This window comes from Apium graveolens, unplaced genomic scaffold (assembly GCF_009905375.1).
Source record: "Apium graveolens cultivar Ventura unplaced genomic scaffold, ASM990537v1 ctg577, whole genome shotgun sequence".
Lineage (NCBI taxonomy): Eukaryota > Viridiplantae > Streptophyta > Magnoliopsida > Apiales > Apiaceae > Apium > Apium graveolens.
In genome coordinates, this window is record NW_027419089.1 from 6,262 (window position 1) to 24,083 (window position 17,822).

Genomic DNA, 17,822 nt, shown 5'->3' on the forward strand with positions numbered 1-17,822 from the left:
TAACAAATGCAGTTATTCTCATAAAGATCAATCAAACCTTACAAATCAACTTACAAACCAGAGACATGCGTGTGTGTAAATGCTTACAGATATACCATCACAACTAGATCAATAATCAGGACTCACTACTCATCAAAGCAATCGCAAGGTTATAAATAAAATAAAAGCTAGACTTAAAATAACTTATAACACTTCAATTCTTATATTATAGTTTTATATGAATTCACGCTTTTATACTCAACACATAAATAACACAAATATGCTTATTTGACCGTGCAATGAGTGAGGTCCACAAAAGACTTATACAATAGTACCCATGTAGCAAGCGTCAGGTTAGCGGATCCCAGACTGTAAAAGCCTTAGGTCAATAGGCATAAAGTCCTCTAAGAACTAAATAACTCGAGTACTAAAGAGCACACTCATGATCAATTATACATAACATTTATTTTTCTCCTTTTTTTCCTTTTTATCTTTTCTTTTTTTTCATAAATTTCTGAACGAGTTCGTTTCGCTCCATCTCGTTCAACCCTAGACTACTCATATAAATATGAGCTAGCTACTAGCCATTTGACACCTAGCCACAACAACTAGCAATGAAATCCAATTTCTCCAATTTTTAAATATCCATGCTATTTTATTATTAAGAGAATATCCTAAATTCTAAATATAAACAAGCGATTAAACCTCGATAAACACATAAACCATGATCATGATCTAGCACTCAAGAAACCTATAAGACTTAGTGAAATACAAGTGTCTGTAGCATGCAAATCAATTCGACAAGACTTAACCTCACTAAATACGACATCACTACACTAGCATCAATATCACAAATCAATCGGAAAAATCATCTAAGGGATCATGTTATTATGCAAATGCATGAACTATATGAACAAACTATCATAAAAAACTACAAAAATAAAAAAACTACTACATGGTAAATGCAACTATATGCATTAAACTATCATGAATATGCAAACTATATGCACTAAACTATCATGAATATGCAAACTATATGTGACTCACACAAAATATATTCCTTCAACTACTACCCCCAAACTTAAAATTTTCACTATCCTCAGTGAAGGTTGAAAGGCATATGTCATAGCCTATTTGTTTATTCGAGGATTTAAATCAACTCAAATAAGAATGTAACAAGTAAATAGTGGTTCTATCGTCAAAAAGATCTCTCAAAGTAACATATGTCAAAGGATTAAGAAACATTGTTCATCTACAGACTTGAGGAATTAATTCACTAGAAGAAGTTCAAGAAATTGATCAAGCCTCAGTGATATAAATCAAGATTGTGGATTTAATCAAGTGTCAGAGATCTTGTCAGGGTATCAGATAATTACAGGGATTTAATCTGAAGAAAATCAAGTTATCAAAGTCAAGACATGAAGAAACATCACGAAAGTTAGTCACTCATGAACCAGACAGTACATCGAGGGTCAATATTGAAGTGGTGGAATTGATTCATAATTTTCAGTGATTTTCAGAAGATATTCAGAAGAGTGGTTGTTGTTCAAGAGTAGTATTAATTCTCTATTAATTAATTAAGTCATATAGTTTAATTAAGAAAATAAATTATATCTGCAAAGATTAATTTATTTATTAATTGAATTAATTGATTAATTAATTCTGAATTAATATTATGAATTTTCAGAATTGATTTTAAATTTATATTCAATATTAATTCAGCATGACAATCAATTGAACTGGTATGACAATCAGATTGTCATACCGAAAGTCATGCTAGTTCAAATTGATTGTCATATCGAAAGTTCTACTAGCTATTGGATTGTCTTGCTAGTTCAGGAGATAGTCATACCGATTGTCATGCTTGTTCAGGAGATTGTCTCACCGAAAGTCATGCCAATTCACAGATTATCTTGCCAGTTCAATTGATTCTGTTGAAGTGAATTATTAAAGACAAGCAGCAGAAGACATTCATTTTTATTCAATCACTCAAGAATAGAACAGAGGAGCCGCATAACAAAACATCTCATCTCTCAAACTGCAATTCAAGATCATATATTTCTAGCTTTTAAAGTTAAATCCAAACCACTAGAAATCATTCTCTTGTTCTTGTGTAACTATCTAACGGATCAAAATCCCTAGAACTTAATCTCAAATTGCTTTTAGCATTTGATCTTTTATTGCAAAAATAGAAAAAGTTCATGTCGAATTTATTCTAGATTTGTGATAATTAAATTAAGATTAATCCCTTGTAAATGATACAGTTGTTGTACCACCTTTCAAGTTTAATAATAGTTTTATTTAACTTGAATTGTGTTTCACTTTTTTATTCCGCATTAAATTCGATTAAACGTATAGTTTGTATTCAACCCCCCTTCTACAAACACATTGGGACCTAACAATTGGTATCAGAGCCTTCTGATTAACGAACAAATCAAGATCCTTGACTTTTGTGATTTTTCAACTCCTTGAATTTTTATTTATTCAAAAATTCATAATGACTTCACAAAAAGTTGGAACCGTTAAAATTCCACTATTTGATAAAGAAAATTATATTATGTGGAAGAAGAAGATGCTCTTGTTTTTACAAGTGGCAAATCCCAAATATCTGAACTTGTTAAAGAAGGGTCCAAAAATTCCGATGGTTGTTGAAACAGAGGTTATAGTAGATAATGTTGTAATTACCAAAGCTAGAACCTTTGCAAAAGATCCTCGGGATTTTACTCCTGCTGAGCAGGAAGAAGCCTCCTTAGATGTCAGCCTTCAGTTAATTTTAGTTGATTCCCTCGATCCCTTGATGAACAGACATGTGATGAACTGTAAAAATTCCAAACACATTTGGAATAACAAGTTAGAGATCCTAACCTCTGAATATGAACATTTTAAATCCAATCCAGGAGAAGGAATTACTGAAGTGTTCGAGAGGTACAATGCATTGATCAACAACCTGAACATAAATGGAAAATATTATTCAATCAGGGAGATCAACAAAAAGTTCCTTTTAACACTGCCAACTCATCTTGAACATAGAATCACTGCCATAAGAGAAGCTAGAGATCTGAGTGAGATTTCTTTGGATAGACTATGTGGTGTGTTAAATACCTATGAGTTGGAGCAGATTCAGCAGAAGGAAGTCTACGGGAAAGGTAGAGTGGTCAGCACGTCTACTGCTCTAGTAGCTGAAGGTCAACAACAACAACAATCTCAACAGTCAGAGAGAATGGTACAGTCTTCCAAGGCTGAGGAAAATGTGTTAGTAGCAGAATATGATCCTCCTACTACAAATCAATCCGGTGATGATTTTTACTCCTTGGAAGACTTGGAGCAATTAGAAGATGAGTCAATGGCCCAGATTGTCAAAAGATTCTCCAATGTCAGATTCAAGAGAAATCCCAAGTTCAAGTACAAGTCCAACTACAACAGATTCCAGAAAGGTGGATCTTCATCCTCTAACACCAGCAGTGGTGGATACAAAACAGGGATGGTTGATCGGAGCATCATTCGATGCTTTAACTACAATGAGTTCGGACACTTTGCCACAGAATGCAGGAAGCCAAACTAAGTAAGGAAGAACTCTTATGATTTAAATCAGAAGAGTAACTCTGAAAGGGCTGATCTGGCAAAGGGAAGAAGCTGGGATGATACTGATAGTGAAGATGAAGAAGTTGGGAATCTTGCTCTTATGGCTATTGATGGAAATACTTCATCGTCAAGAAAAGAGGTAAAATTTACTGATGCTGAATTAGTTTATCATCTAGGAGGTTCCTTAGATTGTGCTCGTCGTGATAATGAAATGTTAAGTCAGCAGATCAAAGACCTTGAGAAAGAGGTCAATGAATTAAGACTTGTGCACATTAATCAAGACAAATTAAAAGAACAAGTATCTTTTCTAGAGAATAGAGTTAACTGTTATAGATAACTCGAAACTATTCTCAAAGACAAGATCACCGGTCTTGAGACTAAGGTTAAAGCTTACTCTAATTCTTGTTCGAAGGCTTAAGAGTTCTACAGTAAGCAAGTTGTTAATCAAACATCTGGAATAGGTTTTGATTACAATGCTGCTATTGGAGAATTAGGCATAAACTCCCCTCATCATATCTGTGTTAAAGGTAGGGAAGTACCACATGTGCTTAAGGGTGTTGATAAACCCCTCTATAAAGGATCAATTGCTGAACCATTTGATGAGTCCTCCTTTATTATTCAAGAAGAAATACGTGCTGAAGATCGTGCTAATGAGAAGGTTGTTTCCAAGCCAAGTGTGTCGAAAGCTCCAGTCAAAGTTGTGAAAGCAACTAAGACCAACTCAGACACACATGAGTTGGATAACAAAAATGCCATGTCTACCATGTATAATTTTCCTGTTGTTAATCCCTCTCATAAAGCATGTGGTGTTCCTAATTGTATGTCTTGTGCTTTTAATTTGATGTATGCTTATTTTAATGGTAAACATGTTTCTAGTGATAAGACTACTCCTCGTCGGCATGTGAATAATAGGAAGCATGATAGGTCTACGACTGCTAGTCCTCCTAAGGCTAGAAAGGAGACATTTGTGCCTAAGCCTAAATAGAAATTTGTTAAGGCTGTTTACAAGGTCAAATGTCCAGTCATTGAGAAAGTTGAGAACATTAAAGTTAAGAATGTTGTTTTTCCTGACAAAGGTCAATTCTACAAGTATGCCGGGCCCAACCAAGTTTGGGTTCTGAAGAAGGTTTAATCCATTTATATTGCAGGGCATTAAATAGGTGGAACCGGTAGTGTGGATTCTTGACAGTGGATCGTCAAGATATATGACCGGAGATAGAGCCCTGCTATCAAATGTGGTTGAGAAAGCTGACCCAGTGGTTACCTTTGGAGATAACAACAAAGGTTTAACTGAGGGATATGGCTGTTTGCAAGCTGGTAATGTTATCATTGAACTCAAACTTCTTTCAACATTAGTGATTTCTTATTTCATTTAAAATCTTTTGATGTCACTATTGTACATCATCTCTCTCAAAAGATTAAATGTATAATTTTCATTCATTATAGATCTTAAGTACATTTTATCTCTATATTGCCTTATGTTCTGTGATACAGGTTCAGTCTCCAATGGCTTTCTTTCATTGACAGTCATGAGGTTGAAAACCCACAACTTCTATCCCAGATTGTAAAGACAAATACAGAAACAGAACCAACCAACACTCTCTTACCACTAAAATGAAGTATGAATGAGCGTGAGGGAGATAGTGCCTTAGTGCACCACATAAGGAAGGTTCTGAAGTCAACCCAGCAGTTCTGTCTCCTACAAAGATGAGTAGTATTTAAACCGAGACAACTGTTAGCCCCCATACATCTTCTCAAAAAGATGTAATGGCTGAAAAGGCACAAAAACAGTTACTAGATTCATTCTCTCAACAGGGTGCATCTATTAAAATTTGCCTGTCGGCCAGGGTATCCGATGTAGTGTCTCCACCTCAAACACAAATAATTCTTGATGCACAAGGAAAGGTTACACACACAAAGGAGGAGTTGACGGAAACAAGAGTTTCGACCATTTTAAGGTCAGATTCGATTGTTCAAGGTTCTTTAATGGACCAATTGCCTTTACAGGTGTTAGGAGAGGATATTGATCCAATAGCCATATGTCAGTGGTCAGTGTCTACCTCCCCAGGCTTAAATCCCCTGGATGCATCTGTGGATAGTGGATCTGACGTAGGTGCAGATCGGCAACTTGTTGACAATGATTCAGATATTACCTGATGAGTCACAAGGAAATGTCTTCACAGACATTAGAAGGGAACTTTGATCTTTATGCTAAATTCGTTGGATCATTGTTTACCTTCCCAGAATTCAAATCTGGAACCCTAAAAGGGAAACTAGCAACTTGTAGATTATGACTCAGATTCATCTGACGAGTTTAACAAGGACGGGGATTTGCGAACTCCCATTACACCACCTGTGACCTCCTTAAGGACGGCTAAGGTGATTTTCCTTGCAGGTATAGTTCAATTTTGGAGCTATGAGAGGAGTGATACACTTGTGAGAATGAGTGTAAACACGAGTGGAGAGAAGAGTGAAACACATATGAGGTACACTAAACAAAATCACACACTCACAGTAAGGAAGAAAGAGAAACTACTTGTTATTTCTTTTCTAACCAAGTGGAATATGAGAACTCCTTCAGACAACGGCATACATTCCTTCTCTAAGGGGGAGATAAAAGCTTAAATAATAGTTTGGAGGATTTCTCAACTAAGGGGGAGAAATAGCAGGGAGGAAAGAAAAAGAAAAAGCTGAAGCATATATACACTACACCACACCATTGTTGTTTATAACTACGGATCCTATTGTACGGGAGAGGTGGTAAACACAAGGTGATCTTCTTTAAGCAGTTGATTCTCATAGGGGGAGAAGCAAGAGAGATATGCGCTTCTCAACAGGAAATGTGGTTGTACAAAAGAAGATGAAACTACTTGAAGATATGTTCAGTCTAGAGGAACATCTATTTGGAATCTGGAAAATGTTAAATATTATCCAGAACTTTTCTGCTATTTACTTTGCATTTATGTTTATATCTTTTTCTTATTTGTTAGTTGAGTTATCCTCTAGGTATTTGTTATTATTATCTAACAAATAAATAGGGGAGATTGAAAGGCATATGTCATAGCCTATTTGTTTATTCGAGGATTTAACTCAACTCAAATAAGAATGTAACAAGTAAATAGTGGTTCTATCGTCAAAGAGATCTCTCAAAGTAACATCTGTCAAAGGATTAAGAAACATTGTTCATCTACAGACTTGAGGAATTAATTCACTAGAAGAAGTTCAAGAAATTGATCAAGCCTCAGTGATATAAATCAAGATTATGGATTTAATCAAGTGTCAGAGATCTTGTCAGGGTATCAGATAATTACAGGGATTTAATCTGAAGAAAATCAAGTTATCAAAGTCAAGACATGAAGAAACTTCAAGGAAGTTAGTCACTCATGAACCAGACAGTACATCGAGTGTCAACATTGAAGTGGTGGAATTGATTCATAATTTTCAGTGATTTTCAAAAGATATTCAGAAGAGTGGTTGTTGTTCAAGAGTAGTATTAATTCTCTATTAATTAATTAAGTCATATAGTTTAATTTAGAAAATAAATTATATCTGCAAAGATTAATTTATTTATTAATTGAATTAATTGATTGATTAATTAATTCTGAATTAATATTATGAATTTTCAGAATTGATTTTGAATTTATATTTAATATTAATTCAGCATGACAATCAATTGAACCGGTATGACAATCAGATTGTCATACCGAAAGTCATGCTAGTTCAAATTGAATGTCATACCGAAAGTTCTACTAGCTATGGGATTGTCTTGCTAGTTCAGGAGATAGTCATACCGATTGCCATGCTAGTTCAGGAGATAGTCATACCGATTGTCATGCTAGTTCAGGAGATTGTCTCACCGAAAGTCATGCCAATTCACAGATTGTCTTGCCAGTTCAATTGATTCTGTTGAAGTGAATTATTAAAGACAAGCAGCAGAAGACATTCATTTTTATTCAATCACTCAAGAACAGAACAAAACATCTCATCTCTCAAACTGTAATTCAAGATCATATATTTCTAGCTTTTAAAGTTAAATACAAACCACTAGAAATCGTTCTCTTGTTCTTGTATAACTATCTAGCGGATCAAAATCCCTACAACATAATCTCAAATTGCTTTTAGCATTTGATCTTTTTATTGCAAAAATAGAAAAAGTTCATGTCGAATTTATTCTAGATTTGTGATAATTAATTTGAGATTAATCCCTTGTAAACGATACCGTTGTTGTAACACCTTTCAAGTTTAATAATAGTTTTATTTAACTTGAATTTTGTTTTACTTTTTTATTCCGCATTAAATTCGATTAAACGGTATATTTGTATTCAACCCCCCCTTCTACAAACACATTGGGACCTAACAAAGGTAATAGTAAGGAATCAGGCATACCTACTCGAAATCAGGATCCTCACCCCCAACGGGGGGAGTGTCAGGCGTGTTTAGAGGTGGATACACGAAATCCTCACCAAATACTGGCCACTGGATGTCAACACTTATGGCCCTGAAAGCAGTCCCTAGTGCCTGGGTGAGATCATGAGAAACCGACTATAAATGTCATGCATCGCATCCATCCTCCTCGCTAGATGCATATACTGCATCATGCTCATACCAACTCCAACATCTGCTCTTGCTTCGTCCTGCTCCTTCTGCGATGGACCAGCCTCCTCTCCCAACTGAGATCTCCATGTTGTTCTGCTCGACTGAGCTGCCCCAGCAGCTGGCCTCCCACAAGGCATATGGTCAAAAGAATAGCCAAGTCCTCTCAAATCAGGCTTGCCTCTATCCCACTCTTGCATCTTCGATAAAGTGGTGCTGTCAATCGGAGCACTCGGAATCTGGAGCTGCTCGTGTGTTGGCCACTGAACACCAACTGCCACACACAGCTTTGTCACAGCGGACGCATAGGGTATAGAACCCGTAGTATTCCCTCGCAAAAATCTCAGAATACCCTGGTAAATCACCATCCCAAGGTCCACATAATCACCCTGAAGAATCCCTCACAACAATCGCGCACGCTCCACAGTCACATCATGCACATAAGAAGATGGAATGAAGTTATCACAAATAAACGCACTTCATGCATGAGCAAACCTGTTCATACACGAAGCAGGGAATGTGGCATAATCAGTCGTGCCCCTCTTGAACTTCCAGTGAGTCTCAGGTACACACATAGTAGCTACTATCAAATCCAAATCAAACTCCTCCGGAGTCTTCTCATTCCAAGTATCCTGATTGGGCTTCCTCGCGGGCTGCTCAATCACCCTCCTTATTGCCTTAGCACTGTACTCCACCGTCATCCCCCTAACCACAGTGAAACCATTCTTCTCCGCCTTTGCATTAGCATAAAACTCATGAACCACACTCATGGGCACAACAGCGGGTGCCTCGCAAAAAGCAACTCATCCCATCTCCAAGATCATCTCCAACAACTTACCATCTTTCCCTGATGGCAGAAAACCACGCTCCTTGGCTATAGGCTTCGATAGAAGCCTCGTATACTTCGCTTCAGCTCGGGAGTTGAAAACCTTGGCCTCACACCACCTGCACTCGAAGAATCAGTGATGTTGCTGCTTACTTGAGTTCTCTGTCTCTTTGGTGCCATTGGGATTGAATAAGAGAGAATAAGAGATAAGTGTTTGAGAGAGAATTGTGTTTGAGAATTTGAGAAGTGATGGAGAAGTTTGTATATAAGTGTATGTATATATAGGAGGTGAGGAGAGAATTAGATATGGAATAGAAGTGAGAATTGATTATGGGAATAGTGGGAATAATGGGATTGATTTGGAGAGGGAAATTTGGGATGTGGAAGAGTAAAAATCGGGTAGAATTTGATTTTGTAGTAAAGTCCCTGATTTTCTCTCCTTTTTCTGTCTTTTATTTTCTTTTTTCGGAAGTGGGCGCGCTCTGTCTCTGGAGAATTGGCGTGGCCGCCCCGCTTCCTCAACGCGGGCGCGCCGTGCCATTAATTTGAGAAGTGATGGAGAAGTTTGTGTATAAGTGTATGTATATATAGGAGGTGAGGAGAGAATTAGATATGGAATAGAAGTGGGAATTGATTATGGGAATAGTGGGAATAATGGGTTTGATTTGGAGAGGGAAATTTGGGATGTGGAAGAGTAAAAATCGGGTAGAATTTGATTTTGTAGTAAAGTCCCCGATTTTTTCTTCTTTTTCTGTCTTTTATTTTCTTTTTCGGAATCAGGGGGCAGCGCGGCCGCGCACTACTTCAGCGCGGCCGCGCCGTGCTTCTGTCTTTTCAGCGCGGCCGCCCCACTAGGCAGTTTGGGCGCGCTCTGTGTCTGGAGAATTGGCGCGGCCGCCCCGCTTCCTCAACGTGGGCACGCCGTGCCATTGTACTTGGCCCCGATTTTTTTTGTGTGTTTTTCTCCTTTCTTTCTTCTTCCTCTATCTACTAATGTACAACAAACTTTGGTTGCCTCCCAAGAAGCGCTTGCTTTACGTCGTTAGCTTGACGTAGAAATACGAGATAGAACGGACAATAAAACGGCACAAACCACCTCGCGGTTTGCCATTTCACCATAGTAATGCTTCAACCTCTGACCATTTACCTTGAATGCTTGGCCCGGATCATTCTCAAAAATCTCCACCGCTCCATGTGGAAACATAGTTTTGACAACAAACGGCCATGACCACCTTGACTTCAACTTCCCAGGAAAAAGATGGAGACGAGAGTTAAACAAAAGAATTTGTTGCCCCGGAACAAATAATTTGAGCACTAGACCCCTATCGTGCCACCTCTTGACTTTCTCCTTATACATTTTTGTTGTTTTCATATGCTTAAAGTCGAAACTCATCGAGTTCATTCAATTGAAGCATCCTCTTCTTTCCAACTGCATCCAAGTCAAGATTCAACTTCTTCAAAGCCCAATACGCTTTATGCTCGAGCTCCACCGGCAGATGACACCCCTTACCATAAACCAACTGAAACAGTGGCATTTTCAATGGAGTGTTGTATGTTGTTCTATACGCCCAAACAGCTTCATCAAGCTTCAAAGACCAATCTTTCCTTGATGGACACACAACCTTCTCTAAAATGTGCTTGGTCTCTCTGTTAGATGCCTCAGCTTGACCATTCGTCTGAGGATGATAAGTCGTAGCAATGCGATGATTCACATTATATCTTTGCATCATAGCAGTGAACTTATGATTGCAGAAATGCGACCCCTCATCACTGATTATGACTTTTGGAGTTCCAAATCTTGTGAATATCTACTTGCGAAGAAAATTAAGTACTACCTTCGCATCATTTGTTGGCAACGCCTTAACTTCAACCCATTTCGAGATATAATCAACCGCCAACAAGATATACTAATTGTTATAAGATGAGACAAATGGCCCCATGAAGTCAATTCCCCAAACATCGAAGACTTCAGCCTCGAGAAGCACATTAAGAGGCATCCCATCCCTTTTGGACATATTACCCACACGTTGACATCAATCACATTTCAAAACGAACTGATGAGCATCTTTAAACAAAGTCGGCCAAAAGAAACCTGTTTGAAGAATACGAGTTGTTGTCTTTTCTCCACCATAATGTCCTCTGTAAGTCGTTGAGTGGCAATCTCGCAAGATCCCCCCCCCCATTTCTCTATAGAGAATACATCTCCTGATGATCTGGTCAGCTCCTTGTCAAAAAAGAAATGGTTCATCCCACATATACCACTTCACTTCATGCAAAAACTTCTTCCTTTGAGCGTATGACAAGTCGGGAGGCATGATAGTACTCACAAGGTAGTTCACAATATCTGCAAATCACGGTTCTTCCTCTTACACTCCAAACAGCTGCTCATCGGGAAAAGACTCATTTATTAATGTCTTATCCAGTGAAGTTGCACTTGGATCCTCTAAACGAGAGAGATGATCAGCAACTTGATTCTCGGTACCTTTCCTGTCCTTGATCTCTAGCTCAAATTCTTGAAGCAAAAGAACCCATCTGATCAACTTAGGCTTCAATTCCTTCTATGAGACGAGATATCGAATTACAGTGTGATCAGTGAAAAGTGTCACCTTCGTCCCTAGCAGATAAGATCAAAATTTCTCAAAACTATAGACAATAGCCAAAATTTGTTTCTCCATAGTAGTACAATTCAGTTGAGCACCATTTAGGGTCTTACTAGTATAGTAGACCACATGTAATATGTTGTTCTTTCTCTGCCCAAGAACTGCTCCAACTGCATAGTCACGTGTATCGCACATCATCTCAAAAGGTTCACTCCAATTAGGTGTAGTTATGACAGGTGCCGTGATTAAACTCTTCTTTAAGAACTCAAAAGTAGCCAAGCACTCGTCATCAAACTTAAACGGGACATCCTTCTCCAGAAGATTGCATAAAGGTTTAGAAATTTTTGAGAAGTCCTTGATGAACCGCCTGTAAAAGCCCGCATTACCAAGAAAACTGCGAATTCCCTTAACAGATATTGGTGGGGAAAGATTTTCGATGACCCCCACTTTGGCTTTGTCCACCTCAAAATCCTTACTAGAGACCTTGTGCCCAAGAATAATGCCCTATCGCACCATAAAGTGACATTTCTCCTAATTAAGAACCAGATTGGTCTCAACACACCTCTTGGGAACATCACCTAGATTTTACAAGCACTCATCAAATGAATTGCCAAACACAGAGAAATCATCCATGAACACCTCCACATTCTAACTAATCATATCAGAGAAAATAGCCATCATGCATCTCTGAAATGTGGTTGGTGCTCCACATAACCCAAAAGAAACCCTTCTAAAGGCGAAAGTACCAAATGGACAAGTGAAAGTAGTCTTCTCATGATCTTCTGAAGCAATGCAAATTTGATTATAGCCCGAATAGCCATCCAGAAGATAGTAGTACTCATGCCCAGCCAATCTGTCAAGCATCTGATCAATAAACGGCAGAGGGAAGTGATCTTTTCTCATGGCCTTGTTCAGCTTTCTGTAATCCATGCAAACTCTCCACCCAGTGATTGTTCGAGTAGGAATGAGCTCATTCTTCTCATTAGCAACGACTGTGATACCTCCTTTTTTTGGTACACACTGAACTGGACTCACCCAAGAACTGTCAGAAATGGGATAGATGATCCCTGCATCCGGCCACTTAAGAATTTCCTTCTTCACGACTTCCTTCATGATAGGGTTTAACCTTCTTTGTTGCTCAACAGTAGGCTTGCTACCTTCCTCTAGCAGAATTTTATGCATACAATAAGAAGGGCTGATTCCCTTGATATCTGTTATCATCCATCCAATTGCCCATTTGAATTCTCTCAGAATTCTCAAGAGTTTTTCCTCATCACTACCTGAAAGGTCAGATGCAATAATAACAGGCAAAGTAGATGCATCACCTAAAAATGCATACCTCAAATATTCAGGTAAAGGCTTAAGCTCAAGAGTGGGAGCTTCCTTAATAGATGGTTTGAGGCGCTTAGGAGCTTTTGTCAGCCCCTCCATTCCAAGAGATTCAAAAGGCATATCCATCTTCCGCTTCCAGGGAGAAACATTCAAATATTGCAAGTGCTCTTCACCTTCATCATCTTCACTATCGGAATTCCCCAACGAGGCTTTTTCTAAGGCATCGGACCTTAGCAATCGATCGAGTTCAGAATTGACCACGGAATCGACCATCTCCACCTTAAAATACTCCTCATTTTCTGTAGGGAATTTTATGGAATTGAATACATTAAAAGTTACATCCTGATCCATCACTCACATGGTGAGTACACCTTTCTGCACATCTATCAAGGTTCAGCCAGTAGCCAAGAAAGGTCTTCCCAAGATTATGGGAATCTTCTTATCCTCCTCGAAATCAAGAATTACAAAATCAGTAGGGAAGATGAGTTTATCCACCTTGACCAAGACATCCTCCACAATACCTCACAGATATGTAATAGAACGCTCGGCCAACTGCAAAGTCATATAAGTAGGCTTTGGATCAGGAAAGTCCAACTTCTTGAAGATTGACAAGGGCATTAGATTGATTCTAGCTCCCAAGTCACATAAACACTTGTCAAAAGACACCTTACCAATTGTGCATGGAATAGTGAAGCTTCCAGGATCTTTAAGCTTCGGAGGCAACTTCTGTTGCAGCACAACACTGCATTCCTCCGTGAGAGCAACGGTCTCTAAGTCATCAAGCTTGACCTTCCGAGAGAGAATACCTTTCATAAACTTCGTATAACTAGAAATTTGTTCAAGAGCTTCAGCTAAAGGTATGTTGATGTGAAGTTTCTTGAACACCTCCAGAAACTCCTCAAACTGCTTATCCAGCTTTTTCTTCTGCAGCCTCTTAGGAAAAGGAGGTGGAGGATAGATCTATTTCTCCCCTGTATTACCCTCAGGAGGAGTGTGCTCAACAGTAGTCTTCCTTGGTTCCATTTCTACTTCCTTCTGCACTTCTTCTTCTTCATCCTCAACTTCAGATCCTGGAGTTTTAGCTTTTTCAGGATTTGTAACCTTACCAGACCTCAATGTGATTGCCTTAACATGCTCCTTAGCTTCCTTCTTGCCCGACACTTCAGTATCGCTTAGAAGCGTGCCAGGTTGACGATTCAGTAATACATTAGCAATCTGGCCAATCTGATTCTCCAAGGTCTTGATAGAAATAGCTTGGCTCTTGCACATGAGCCTCAACTCCTTCAATTCAGATTTTTCATTAGCTTGTGGTAACTGCTGAAGTTGAAGTTGTTGCCTAGGGGCATATTGCGATTGTTGAAAACCAGGAGGGTTATACTGCTTTGCTGTGTATGGCTAATAAGGTTGTTGCACCGTATTCTGATTGTTGCTCCAACTAAAATTAGGATGATTGCGGTTATTGGGATGATAAGTGGTTGGAGCTTGCTGCTGCGATCTCTGAAAATTGTTTACAAATCGAGCTGATTCACTAGAAATAGCACACAGCTCAGTTTCATGTGCCCCCGCAAAAAGTTCACAAACACTAGTGATTTGATTAACTCCATAATTAGCCAAAGAGTCCAATTTCATCGTCAAAGGTTGAAGTTGAGCAGTTATAGCAGTAGCTGTATCCACTTCCAGAATTCCTGTGACCTTGCCTTGCAACATTCTTTGCGTAGGATTCTGGTATCCATTAGTTGCCATAAGCTCAATCAACTCATAAGCTTCATTATAACTTTTGGCCCATAAGGCTCTGTTAGTGTTTGTTCCCTAAAGATAACACTATTATGTTTATATTATGAAACATTTGGATTATTAATTATGATTATATGAATTATTCTTTATTAATTTATTATATCTTTATTTTCAGCGATAAGATGTTAGATTAATAAATGTCCTTGGAATATGATATGAAAATCTATATCTCTAAGTACGTGACTTAGAAATGAGATTATGAGAATAGTATTGATATTCCTAAATGTCCCTAGTCAAGTATTATTGTTAAGGGATGATAATAAATACATTGAGACTAATGTATTTGTTGGCTGATGATCACATCTCATTGATCATAGGTATGGTGATAATAAAGTCAAAACACAAGCACATGTATTAAATACATGGTACTAGATTGACCCATTGTGAGATACTACAAGTTTAAAGTGCCATAAGTTAATCTCACAGTGATAATGATGTATTGGTCCTTTGACCTGAAATCATTATATTTCTATACGAGAATTAATATACTTTGATACTATTGAAAGTTATCCTTGACCGTGTAATAATAAAAGTAGACATTGGGTACATTATGAATCGTATGAGAAATATGAATGATCTAGATGGTATTTAGCCCTCCTTTATTAAAGGAGTGATATTATTTGCCTCTTGATTGAGTAAGACTATAAAATGCATGGTCGTGCTCAAATACTGATTTGTTTAATGTTTACTCATTGATCAAGGAAAGAAGGATTAAACGTTAACAGAGGATGATACAATGCATTCCTCAAGTTTGATCTATAATATAAGGCTAAAGGGATTATATTACATTGTACATTATTCACGAAAGGTTTAATCGATCACCGATTTAATTATTATTACTTGGGTAGCAATGATGTATTACTAGATGCAACTCATTGTTTATAATTTAAATATGAGATATTTAAATTATTGTCAACGTAATAATAACCTATAGGGTCGCACAAAGAAAGCATGGAGGAAAATTTAATTCAAATTCAGATTTGAATTAAAAAAGGGGAAATTTGAATCATTTATTATTAATTAAGTTGAACTTAATTAATGGGATAAATGAATTTCGAATTTGTATATTATTAAATCTGAAATTCAGTTGTTATTTAGTAATTGAGTTAAACTTAATTATTAAATAAATAGAATTTCAGATTTTAATAAACTCTAACTTGGATTAGGGTTAGGACTGTTTTTGGCCTTTCTATATAAACATCCTTAAGGCTAAAATTAGGGTTACATTTTTATTAGATAAAAATATAAAACCCTAGCAGCTAAAGTGAGAGAGAGAGAGGGGAAAACAGGTCTGTTCTTGGTGCTAGTACATGCCTCCTCCGTACCAGCTTTCGTGTGGATACCTCTACGGCGTAGATCGTCAAGGCGGGATACGTGGTTTTGACAATCATAATCGTAAATCTCTTTAAGGTAAAATATCCATTCTCCATAATTATCCGTTCATTATACATAGATCCTACGACAGGGATTCAAAAATTTTGTTTTTTCGTTGCATTTTTATGCTCGAATGCCTAACAGGCTCCACCAGATGCTACATCGAGCATAGGTCTAGACTGAGTGCCCAAACCATTATAGAAACAGTTTATAATCATCCAATCAGGCATGCTATGATGTGGGCACTTCCTTAACATCTCCTTATATCGATCACATATCTCACACAAAGATTCTCCAGTTTGCTACACAAACTAAGTAAGAGCATTCCTGATTGCAGCAGTCTTCGCCATATAAAAGAATTTAGTGAGAAACTTTTGAGCAAGATCCTCCCATTTGGTGATAGACCCTGGTGGTAGAGAATGTAACCAGCACTTTGCTTTATCCCTCAGCGAGAATGGGAAGAGTCTCAGCTTGATAGCATCTTCAGCCACCCCATTGAACTTGAAAGTGTCGCAGATCTCGATGAAATCCCTGATGTGCATGTTGGGGTCTTCTGTAGGATAACCCCCAAACTGAACTAAGTTCTGTATCATCTGAATCGTGCCCGACTTGATCTCAAAAGTGTTAGCCGAGATGGTTGGTCTGATGATGCTTGACTGAATATCATTGAACTTAGGCTGAGAATAGTCTTGATCGCCCATCTCTATTAAAGCTGGTTCCTCGACTTTCTCTTCTTCTTCTTCTTCTTCTTCTTCTTCTTCTTCTTCTACTTTCTCTTCATCCTCAAAAACTTTCCTTCGAACCACTATAGCTTCTTCCTCGGCTTGATCCAGAATTCTCTTACGAGCCCACGAACGCGTATGCATACACGCTCACTAGAGTACCTGAAACACGACAAGGAAAAGAGTAGGTAAGTAATAATATCCGAGTCAATGAACTTTAACGATCACCGATGACAAACACATAAACAAAAAGTTAACACCGAGTCCCCGGCAGCGGCGCCAAAAACTTGTTAGTCGCTAAGCACGCGCTAATAATTCACGCAAGTATACGCGAATTATTTCTAGTTCGTTCCCACAGATACTGGTTAGATTAACTTTGTGATTTATGCACTTATGCAAGAATGATATGACTATTATTCAATGCTAAGACGAATAACAATTTGGGTTTTGATTATACTACGATTAACTATTGAGAATTATACTGGAGAACATTAACTAAGAGATTAAAGAGAGTTGACTAATATATGACACAAACATGAGATTCTAACTTTATTAAATACTTCCTTCAATAGCCTTTTCGTTCGTAGCCTTAGCAGGTAATGGTGATGACACTAATCAAATAATACGAAACTGATAAACGCCAACTTTCTTTGTACAAATAACATACTTCCAGACATCCACAAAAGAGATAGAAGCTGAACAGACACCAATTATATTGAGACCATATATGTCTATAGAATTTGACAACATAACGGTTTAATGCACAAGTTATCTATTGTGATTACATAGGGCAAGTAAGATGGTTAAAATTACTTACGAATCATGTATAACAGTAACACATGAACCTATGCTAGCATGGCAAGTTCTAAATCCTTAAATTCACTGTCGCTTCATTAAAGATTAACGCACTATCTTATAAGTTCGCGACGCTCATAAAACGAATAAGCACCATCAATACTAGGTTATCATACAATCACCACACACTAAGACATCGAAACAAATTAACTAAAGAAATCCATA

The 17,822-nt window shown here is 37.8% G+C and overlaps 1 non-coding gene across 1 annotated transcript; it reads left to right on the plus strand.

Moving 5' to 3' along the window:
- Nucleotides 1-16,308: 16,308 nt before the first annotated feature.
- LOC141702825 (small nucleolar RNA R71) lies at nucleotides 16,309-16,415 on the plus strand. The gene has a single exon (XR_012567271.1). It is a non-coding gene; the product is annotated as a small nucleolar RNA R71 (small nucleolar RNA).
- The last annotated feature ends 1,407 nt before the right edge of the window (nucleotides 16,416-17,822 follow it).